This window comes from Trachymyrmex cornetzi, unplaced genomic scaffold (genome assembly GCF_001594075.2).
Source record: "Trachymyrmex cornetzi isolate Tcor2-1 unplaced genomic scaffold, Tcor1.1 scaffold190, whole genome shotgun sequence".
Taxonomy (NCBI): Eukaryota; Metazoa; Arthropoda; class Insecta; order Hymenoptera; family Formicidae; genus Trachymyrmex; species Trachymyrmex cornetzi.
This window is the reverse complement of record NW_017296528.1, coordinates 113,364-124,489: the sequence shown is the minus strand read 5'-3', so window position 1 is coordinate 124,489 and position 11,126 is coordinate 113,364. Positions and strand designations below refer to the sequence as shown.

The 11,126-nt window shown below is 36.6% G+C and overlaps 1 protein-coding gene across 1 annotated transcript in view; it reads right to left on the bottom strand.

Annotated features, from left to right (window-relative positions):
* LOC108759509 (polycomb group protein Psc) overlaps positions 1-7,192 on the bottom strand; it is a 37,828-nt gene extending 30,636 nt beyond the window's left edge. The window contains 1 exon segment of the mRNA XM_018504992.1: positions 6,613-7,192. The gene's annotated coding sequence lies outside the window, so the exon portion shown is untranslated.
* Positions 7,193-11,126: the final 3,934 nt, after the last annotated feature.

The window sequence follows — 11,126 nt, the reverse complement described above, 5'->3', positions numbered from 1 at the left end:
TGGGATCAGAAAGGTGCGATCTATTATGAGCTGCTAAAAACTGGCGAAACCGTTAATACTGAACGCTACCGACAACAAATGATCAATTTGAATCAAGCTCTGTGTGAGAAACGACCGGAATATCAAAAAAGGCAACACAAAGTGATTTTGCTTTATGATAATGCACCATCACACACAGCAAAATATGGTCAAGGAAACGATTGAGGCATTTGGTTGGGAAATACTTTCGCATGCGGCTTACTCACCAGACTTGGCTCCGTCCGATTACTACTTATTTGCATCGATGGGATACCCACTTGCTCAGCAGCGCTTCACTTCTTACGAAGATGTACGAAAATGGCTAAATGACTGGTTTGGCTCAAAAAAGCAACAACTTTTTAGCGTGGCATCCACAAATTGTTGTCAGACAGGTGGGAAAAATGTATAGCTAGCGATGGGCAATACTTCGAATAAAATATTTTTTATCATTTTCATGCAATAAATGTGTATTTTCTATTAAAAAATTTCGGTTTCATATTTACATACCTGGTATAACAGGCCAGTTTCACGAACGCCAGTTATTTAATTAGCGTTTAACTGACCATTCGCATTTGCTGTTTAGTAGAATCGATCAGTCAATTCTACTAAACAGCAACTGCGATTAGTCAGTCAAATGCCGATTAAGTAACTGGTGTTTTGGTAAAACTAGCCCTATTTCTATAAAGTATAATTGTTTATTAGAATAAACACATTCTACTCCTTCTATTAAACTTATTTCTTAAATAAAAAAGCATTTTTAAAGATAAAGAAAACTAATAAAATAAAATATAATACAGTAAAAATCATAAAATTATTTTATTAGTTTTTTTTTATTTTTAAAAACGCTTTTTTACTTGGAGAGAGCATCGAACGAACGATCGTTTCGCGAAATCCTCTTTTTCGAATTTCAAGATATCGTTTGATTTTCGAATAATTCAGTTAACGAATTCACTACGCAAAAACCTTATGTATAGAAGAATTTGAAAAGAGAGATCCCTTTGACAGACAATGTAATATTGGCTCCGTTGGCATTTCTTCTATTCTAATTTTTACTTCCGAACGAGAGACAATATCATCAATCGAGAAAATTACGGATAATGCTATTGCATCATTTGGATCGAGGCGGATACATGTCCGCATCAACAGAACAATTCCGTTGACCTCTGTAATATTGACATCAATACAACGCGGTAGGTTATCTACAGCATAACATTAAGACACTTCACGTGAAAGAAGTAAAGGTAAAGTTTTGTCAGAGAAGTGATAAACACATTGTGTTGATGTGCATATTACAGAGGTTAACAGGATTATTAGATGCATTCAAAACGACAACCGTTCACTGAGCTTTTTCATCTGATTGGTATATTTTGTTAGATCCTAAAATATAGACCGATCAGATGAAAGAGTGAGCGAATGTCGTTCTGAATGTACACACTCTGTTGATGCGGATATGTACTCGTCTCGATCCAAATGACGCAATAGTATTATCCGTAACTTTTTCGATTGACAATACGGAGTTTTTGCAATATCGTTTATCCCAGATACGCTAAAGTCATGTTATCTTTTCCTTCACACCTAATTAAGAAAAGGATAACGTGACTTTAGCGTATCTGAGATAAACAGTATTGCAAAAACTCCGTAATATTGTCTTACGTTACGTGAGATTTTTGGGTAGTGAATTCGTTAGCTGAATTATTTGAAAATCAGCTGTATACGTCTCGTGAAATTCGCAAAAGAGGATTGCGCGAAACAATCCTTCGCTCGATACTCCCTCTCGCGTCATATTACAATATTCATACTTACAAACAATGCACAATTAGCCTGAGATTCTTCTTTTTCTCCTAATACAGCGAACGGCTTGTATCACAAATTCACAATTCCGATTATTGAGCAAACTGCCTCACACCTCGCAGATCTCAGAATCAAATAAAAATGCTAGCGCCGCGGCCGCTAGCTGATTGCATTACTGATTGATAGCAGCGCTGAACACTAGCGGCGATGTTATTCATGGGGGTATTACCTACCGTACCCGAAGGATAACATCATGAGAAAAAGAGCGCGCAATGTGTATAATTTATTTAATATTCAAATTTTATGTATTACCAGGTATGTAAATATGAAACCGGAATTTTTTAATAGAAAATACACGTTTATTGCATGAAAATGATAAAAAATATTTTATTCGAAGTATTGCCCATCGCTAGCTATACATTTTTCCCACCTGTCTGACAATTTGTGGATGCCACGCCAAAAAAATTGTTGCTCTTTTCAGCCAAACCAGTCATCTAGCCATTTTCATACATCTTCGTAAGAAGTGAAGCGCTGCTGAGCAAGTGCGTGTCCCATCGATGCAAATAAGTACTAATCGGACGGGGCCAAGTCTGGTGAGTAAGCCGCATGCGAAAGTATTTCCCAACCAAATGCCTCAATCGTTTCCTTGACGAGTTTTGCTGTATGTGATGCATTATCATGAAGTAAAATCACTTTGTGTTGCCTTTTTTGATATTCCGATCGTTTTTCACGCAAAGCTTCATTCAAATTGATCATTTGTTGTCGGTAGCGTTCAGTATTAACGGTTTCGCTAGGGTTTAGCAGCTCATAATAGATGGATGGCACCCAGTTGGACACGGCTCAATTGGACACGAGCCACTCACAGCGCTTGAGACTACAAAGCTCCTAAGCACCGATCGCTGTGATTGGTGGTGTCCAATCGAGCCGTGGTCAATCGGGATCACCCCACAATAGATCACACCTTTCTGATCCCACCAAACACAGAGCATTGTCTTCCGTCTATAGCGATTTGGCCTTGCAGTCGATGTCGATGGTTCGCCTGGAGTTACCCATGATCTTTTACGCTTAGGATTCTCAAAATATATTCACTTTTCATCGCCAGTCACAATTCGATGGAGAAATGACTTTCTTTTGTACCTGGCGAGCAGCATTTCGCAAGTGGTTTTTCGGTTTTCCCGCTGTCTTTCATTCAGTTCATGTGGAATCTATTTTCCCATCTTCTGGATCTTTCCCGTAGATTTCAAACGTATAGTGACGGCTTCTCGTGTCACATTCAATTGATTCGCGAGTTGTTGTTGAGTTTGAGCGTCATCCTTATCCAACAATGCTTGCAATTCGCTGTCTTCTAACTTTTTCGGTGGTTTTCCACGTTCTTCGTTTCTCACGTCAAAATCGCCACTTTTCAATTTTTTAAACCACTCAAAGCACTGTGATTTACCAAGAGCATGCTCACCGTAAACTTCGACAAGCATTCGATGCGATTCTGCAGCAGTTTTCTTCAAATGGTAACAGAAAATCAATGCTGTCCGCAAATCGTAGTTTCCAGGCACAAAATTCGACATGTTCAATGCTATTACAAACTATACTGTTGTATGAAACTTGTATTGTTGTGAATTGAAAATCTTTGTTAGATGTCAGAACAAGGAAATGGCGCCAATGACGCGGTCTGACGGCAACTACATTGACAGCTATGGCCATCTATTGGTAAATTCCGATTTCATATTTACATACCTGGTATATGTAAATATATGTTTATAAAACACTGACATGAAACACTTATCAGTTTAAAAATAAAACGTAATAGTGCTCAGTGATATAATAATTTCCATTATAATTCATATTAATGCCCCATTAATGCCTAAGCAATGCCCCGCTAATGCCTAGTGATGCTTGTTAATGCTCAGTAATTCCCACTAATGCCTAAGCAATGCCCAGTAATTCCCGCTAATACCTAAGCAATGCCCAGAAATGCCCAGAAATGCCCGCTAATGCCCAGTAATGCCCCAAATGTGTACACCGTAATGCCCTCAGCGGTTTACCCTTCGGTTGGAAAGATAAAAAAAAGATAAATTGTGCAGAAGTTCTTTCTTTTTGAAAAAAAAAAAAATCTTTCTTTTTGAGAAAAAAAAGAAGTATCTTTTTTTTTATTATACATTTATATGTATAATAAAAAATCAACAATTTAATGATATATTATCCAAATATTTACAGTCTTAGTTGAATTGCATTCGGGAAGCGATATCAACAGTATCAGCGTATCATTCTATTTTTATCGTTCATTAGACATAAAATAGGAATAGGATATAGAGCGTATTCCGAATTACACATGAAGCGCTTGATGTATTATTTGTCGTTGTTGTTCATCGAATATTAAAGGACAAAATGACACATCATGCCACCGATGAGATACTGTTAAAGACCGTCAATCCTGGACAAATTTTCGTCCATACAAAGAAAACCCTGAGGGCCTGAAAGTAATTGAAGCACGCTGATATTATCGATAATTTATCTAAATTTATGACTGTTAATACAAATATTTGGATAATATATCATTAAATTATATCATTAAATTATATCATTAAATTATATCATTAAATTATATTATTAAATTAATAACTTTAATTTAATTTAACTGAATGGCGAGCGACGGCTAAAACCTGGTGGAGGTTATTCAGGGTGTCAACAACATATGTCAAGGTCAAGGTCTTCGGAGCTGTCTCTCCTATTCGGCTTGTTAATCTAGTAATGCTATAAGATCTTATATATTGCTGCAAAATTACAATTTTTTTTCTCTACAGTTATTATCTCTATTGATAATCAAACTCGGACGATAACATTAAAATTATTAATTATTATCGATATTTTTCCCTTACAGTCCCTTTTCCTCTTTTTACTCCGTTTTTTTTTAGACATTGTCCAGAAATCCGGCCCAATATTCGGAAAATATTTGATATCCGATATCACAGGGAAGACAATTTTTCGAGTCGGATATCAGATATTTTTCGGATACCCGACCGGATTCCGAGACGTCTAAACAAAAGCTGATATCCGATGTTACATTCTTTTCGGATATCCCATATCCAATATTCGATAATTTTTCGATTCGATGTATCCCTACTGAAAACGTCAATTTTTGAAAAGAAATCGTCAACATCTGATTGCATTCAAAATCACGATGTGAAAGGACTTGTAAAGTTATGAATAAAATTCTCAGTATGTTCGAGATTTTTGAATTAATATGTCTTTAGACTTTAGAGATACACAGTGGCGATCGATATGAAAAATAAACATTTGCTTAATATGCTAAAATGCGTCGTATCCGTTTTTACAACATGTCATGGTATCAAGTAGGTATTTATTCACGTATAGAAAAAGAGAAAAACAAAAAATTTTATGACATAAAGGTGATAAAAGTATACATAATATATTATACGTATTCATAATATATCTATATTAAAAATTTTTGTTTTGATATACGAATATCTAAGTATTATGATGTCAACGAGAAAATATGAGGAAATGAATAATCTCTCTTGCAATAACGAATAAATTGTTCATATTTCACGTTTGGTAAAATAGATTTGTGCCAGATATGTCGATAAATTATGACTAAACGTACTGTAATGAAGTGGATTGGTTAATACTTTATATGTATAAGAGATAATATCTTTATCTTTACCAATGGTCTGTTTTCTGTTCCTGTATTAGATTGCACTAGCACTCTTTTACTCACTTTCAACAAATATCAAACATATACCTATCTCACTTCAAGTTACAAAAGTGTACACTACTTCAACCACAGAAAACAGACTTCAAATTACAGCGTTAATGTACTGATTTTATTTTTCTAAAACAAAAATAACCTAAGATGAAAATAAAATGGATTCAATCTGTGCACGTTTATGATTATGTATATTTTAACATATATTGTAATATATTTATTTAGCTACTACAAGAATGCGCGTAAAATATAAAATGACAATACGATTAAAAAATAAAATTACGATTGGATGCACTGAAAAACCAGTTCACCACTTCAAACGCGAATATCGAATAAAAGAGTCAGACAAAAATGTAAAAAGTATATGTATATTGCTGATATTAAATAACCATTCACACCTACAATAATTTCATGTTTACGTGAAATTTCATTAAATTAAAATAAATTTTTTAATTTTAATACGTTTAAATGGAAGAAATATCAAGTAAGCATGTGAATCTTTTCCATTTCCAACATTTTATTGCGTCATATCCTTACAACATAAGTAAATTAATAACACAATAATCATGGGAGATATATCCACGTTACTTATATTATTTTTCATACTATTTTCTTAGTCCAAGAGATATCGCGACTTCGATCGATTAACGCATACAATCATATGTATTGAAAGCATTTTTATCGCTCGTTAAAATCGAAGCGTCTGAGGTTTGAGGTCGCGAGCGTGTCTTATCAGGTGGGAAATCATGCCTTTTATTCGGGCCATGGATTATCATGGCCCCCTACTACCATTTACCAAGCAGCGCGTTACAGCACCACCATCACGCAAGTATACACGCCATAGTACTGCGTGTCGCATATACCGAATTGGAACCGCGCGACCGCAGCGTGTCACTCTGATTCATGCACGCATCGTTCTGTAGAAAGAGACAGAGACAGAGACAGGGACAGAGACATAGAGAGAGAGAGAGAGAGAGAGAGAGAGAGAGAGAGAGGAGAAAGGGAAGGAGGATAGGAGGGAGAGAAAGAAAGAGAAAAAGAAAATACATATAAAGCAAGGAGCAGGAGCAGTAGCAGCTTACCAACAGCGTGGCAGAAGTGATCGTCGTCGTCGTTGTCGTTCCCGGCGGTGGAACGTAACGGCAGACGTGGCAACGACGGTGCGACGGCGGTGGCGGTGGCCGCGACCGCGGCCGTGGCGAGGAAGTGGCAACGCTGTTCCGTCCGTCGGCGTGCAACGGCGCCTCGGCCCCGGCCACGGCACCGAGGCGTCCGATAGAGCTCGTCGCTCGTAATCGTTGCTCCCAACGTTGATTTTCCTTTTCGTTCGTGACGTATGCGAGCGCGAGTCGTCGAGTCTTTCGCGACTCTGGATAGATAAGCAACGCACGGTGATAGCGGCCACGTAACATCACGTCCCCGCGTTGCTCGTCATGATTAATGACGCAACAATCGTATGCATGCGTTCGCGCACCGGTCGTCGTCGCGTCGCGTCGCGTCTCGTCGCGTCTTGTGTCGACTGTCACCGATCGACGCGCGTTTTCGTTTTCACTGTGACGCCTATCGGTGCTCCGACCGCGCTGTGCGTTCCTTGTTGCTCGGTTCGCTGTCCTCGTCCTCTAGTCACCCGCACCGCTGATCGACCGGCACGAGCTGAACCGAAGGGCGCGCGCGTGAGCGCGAGCGAGAGAGAGAGAGAGAGAGAGAGAGACTCTCCATTTCCCCTCTCGGGTTTCCCATCCCGTCAATTCGCTCCATTTCCCCTTTCTCCGCACCGCACGCAACTTTCGCGCGAACCGACGCGCCACAATGTAATGTTGCTCTGTAGTCTGTGGCTACTCCGATCGACTCGTAATACGGACAACACAGCACGATTGATGATTATTGAAAGAAAAAAAGGCTAACAAAAGAATGAGAGAGAGAAAGCATATAGAGACAATTGCATTGATAGTGGATGATAGTCGCCGTGATGTGTGGATACCCATGCGATTGAGAATAATATCGTACGAAAAGACAGGAAAGAGAAGGCGCCTCGTATCGACCCCGCCTAAACTCCGCCTCGCTGCGACGGAATCGCACGAGCGACGCCGAGCGTCGACGGGCGTCGGCGTACACGCTGTGTTCCTTTCGGCAATCCGCCCGCTCTTCTCGCTCCGTCTCGCTCTCGTCTCATTCGTCTAGCTTTATCGCATCTCTCTCTTCCTCCCCCCCCCCTCTCTCTCTCTCTCTCTTCGTTTATCCCTCACAGATGGAGGTTGCCGTTCTGTATCTATATGTTCCTGTTCTACGCACAGACAGCGCGTTATGTTTTCCGTGGCTTCGCGATTGCCGTTTGATCGAGCCATCCATCAAGAAAGGATCTCTTTGACTTTGGGTTGCGATGCATTCCGTCATATATGAGATGAAATAACTTGGAGCATTAATCGTCTAGTTGAACAATATTTATTTATATGTTATAATAAATGCATACATATACATAAAATATAATAAATGCATGCATACACATAAAATATAATACATATACATATACAAATAGCTATGTGAAAAATGCCGTGCAAAGTATTTAAACTGTTTATTTCCACAATAAGCCACAATTACCTAAGTTCAAATCTTAAGGGGATTCTAAAGCCATTTCTATTACCGACTAATTATAATTTTTGTTTAACAATTACTTTTTTCCTCTTTTACAAATTCGAAAATCCTTTTCCAGGATTAAAATATACATATTAATACGTGTCTGTGAAGTGGAGTTTATGCCGAGAGCGACAAAAAATTTTTCTTAACATTTCAATTTCGAAATTTTTTGTCGTTCTTGGAATAAATTCCACTTCACAGACACGTATTAATATGTATATTTTAATCGTGGAAAAGGATTTTCGAATCTGTAAAAGAAGAAAAAAGTAATAGTTATACAAAAAATACGACTTTAATTTTGGGAAATCTGTTTTGTTAGGTCTTTGATCACAATTTCGCAAACTCAGGATTGTTTGTGCATGTCATACGCTTCCGGAGAAATATCATTTGATACGTACGTCCTACAGAATTTCTGCACTAAGAGAGTTATAACTGAGGTGACAACTATGAGAGCTGAAAAAAAGTGAACTTTTAATTTTTTCCTCGATTTTCTCGTCAAATTTAGTGTAGCCATTTTTTTTGTGCGTACTTTTATTGTGTAAAAGGATTTGGTGATCTATAAAGTCAATTCGGAGCCAAGTTGGCAATCTGCAATTGTCGATAATTCCTGTTGGTTTAAGATCCCCTTAAGCTGTAAGAAATTGATAAACCACAGTCGATTATTTTTTCACATTCATCCATGATTGATCAATTTCTTACGGTTTAAGACTTATTGTTAAAGCTTAGGTAATGACTTATTGTCAAAAGCCCATAATATGTCTTATCGAATAAAGATATTAGAATATTTGTGCCTGACATAAAAATAAGGGATAGGCGACAGCAGAAACTAAGAATTGTTTTGAACAAGTTCTTAAAAATTTTATAAATTGACTACGTATTCTGAAAACACTATAATGAAAATGAATGTTAATGTTTTACGGTCTTAAGTTCGGATTTACAATAGGTGTTTTAAGCCTTAAACCGTAAGAAATTGGTCAATTACAGTCGAATACGAGGATAATAATTGACTATGATACGTCCATTTCTTATAGCATATGGCTTAAAAATCTATTATAGATCCGGGCTTACGTGATCAATACTGCTAATAAATTTCATTATCATTAATTTTGCATCGATAATTAACACATCGCACAGTTCATCTAAGAAATGTTTAATGTTGTAATTATTAGTTTTTATTTTACATCATTAATATGTTATTAATTAAATCTAAAATGAAATAATAATTATTCCATATCGAGGGTTTAATATGATACAGAAGTTATTAAAATGTCAAACGCGTTATTAAAACGTCTGAAGAAAAATTAACACGACAATAAGGAGCGCAATGCACAGAAAAAAGACTATTCTTAAATCAACCATAATATACTCATATATAAGCGAAAATATTATAATCTTGCTTCAAAGATATCAATCTTGATTTGATTAATTTTGTTTCGATGCAAGTGTTACTTTGCACTTAACTCAAGATTTGCTTAATTAAAAATCTTATATCAATACAATATCAATTCAAGACTAAAATTTTTAACAATTTCTTTATTTTAGCCCGTATATATGAGAAACACAATCAATACTAGAAATTAAAAAATGCTTATTTTGGTCGAAGCTGAATCTTCGTTGCTTAAATAATTCAATCTTGAATTACTAATATATATATTATATATGTACTTGCATATATACCATATTGTAGTCTTTTTCAAACTGCGCGCCGAATTATTTTTCCGGACTAAATAAACGCAATTAAAACTACTCTAGCAATCGCGAAATAAATTGACAAGCAATTAATAATTTGATGCTACAATCAAGCATCATATATTATGAAGATGTTAATATGTTAAAACTATTAATAAATTTATTGCGAAAAATATTACCTCGGTCGGGACTTGAACCCGGATCTCTTGTATTCCGTACGAGCGTCCTAAGCCATTAGACTACCGAGGCCTTAGTAATATTCTTCGCAATAATCGGCACAATAAGGAAACAACGTCTTTCTTTCAGGCAGCGACGTAATCTAAACAATATCTTTCACAGTTTGAGAAATAAAATATGGTATATATGCAAGTACATATACAGTATATATTAGTAATTCAAGATTGAATTATTTAAGCAACGAAGATCCAGCTTCGATGGTAATAGGCATTTTTTAATTTCCAGTAAAATTTTTAAATCCATATAACAAATCAAACTAACCAAGACTCCTTATAAGTCAAAGAATACGAGCGTTAGGAGTCAGGCGAGTTATGTGGGACAGACGTGTAGACAACTGAAGTCAAGAATCACAGAACATAACAACCACATCCGATGGAACACGTTTGCTCGCAATATTATAACGGAACATCGGTTGCAAGAGGGACATGATTTTGACTGGGACAACGTTGTAATATTGGACGAGGAACCTAACTACAGAAAGAGATTGATTTCGGAGATGATATTCATCAGGAGACAAACGCATGGATATGGAGGGACTTCCGAAGGCCTACCTCCCGATTATAGATCAATTATAAAAGCTCGAGTTGTTGTCACGTCTTGTCAGTCGGTATCGTTCGTACACAGTAATAAGTCCTTCTGACGAGATTTTTTATCACTTTACAATTTTCATTAATATTAATTAATAACTAAAAAGTGACTCAATGTGTCTGATACTGACTGGCCAACATATCAGGAACCGGTTCTTGAATTATTTATGGTAATGTTTGCGATACGGTGCTTTGTAATCGTGGTGACCGTCCTTATTTTCGGGATAATTAATTATATTCTTAAAGTTTTTTGATAAATTAGTTTCTATATTTTTAATTCGAATTTTTAATATTTCCCTTTCTCATTTTCCTTTTCTTTCTTTTTGTTTAATTCTGGTATTTAAATTCTCGATGTAAGAGAGCTCACCATGACAGGGTTACTTTTACTTTATATACAGGGTGTCCCATTTAACCTGAAATATCGAAATAACTCAAAAAATACGCATTGG